The following is a 515-nucleotide window of genomic DNA, read 5'->3' on the forward strand; positions in this document are numbered from 1 at the left end:
TATATATATATATATATGAAAACCAACATAATGTGTGTGTATATTATATTGAGCTTAACGTACTTAACACACATAATATAAATCCTAAACTACATTACCCAAGCAATCTTGATCTTCAATTAAGCTTGACTTGGTACACGTTGCGGATGAAGCTTGAACTTGATCTTTAACTTTGAATTGCAAGGCTTCACCGACATTCCGCCAACCTCCTTTGGATATGATCGTTGAAGCTCTATTCCATCCATCCTCCAACTACGTTGTTTGTCTACAATGAATAGATAATACAAGCACTAGACAAACAACATTAGTAGTAAATTGTTTGTAAATCATCATCAAAACAAGAAGGCCAACAATCTCCCCCTTTTTGATGATGACAAACAATTTACAAAAATGATATATGCATGAAAGGAAATGAATATATAAATTACAATTCACATGCATATAAACAAGAAAGAATATACATATACTCACAATATTTCTCCCCCTTTGACAACATCAAAAAGGGGACAAATGAA

This window comes from Asparagus officinalis, chromosome 10 (genome assembly GCF_001876935.1).
Source record: "Asparagus officinalis chromosome 10, Aspof.V1, whole genome shotgun sequence".
NCBI classification, from domain to species: domain Eukaryota; kingdom Viridiplantae; phylum Streptophyta; class Magnoliopsida; order Asparagales; family Asparagaceae; genus Asparagus; species Asparagus officinalis.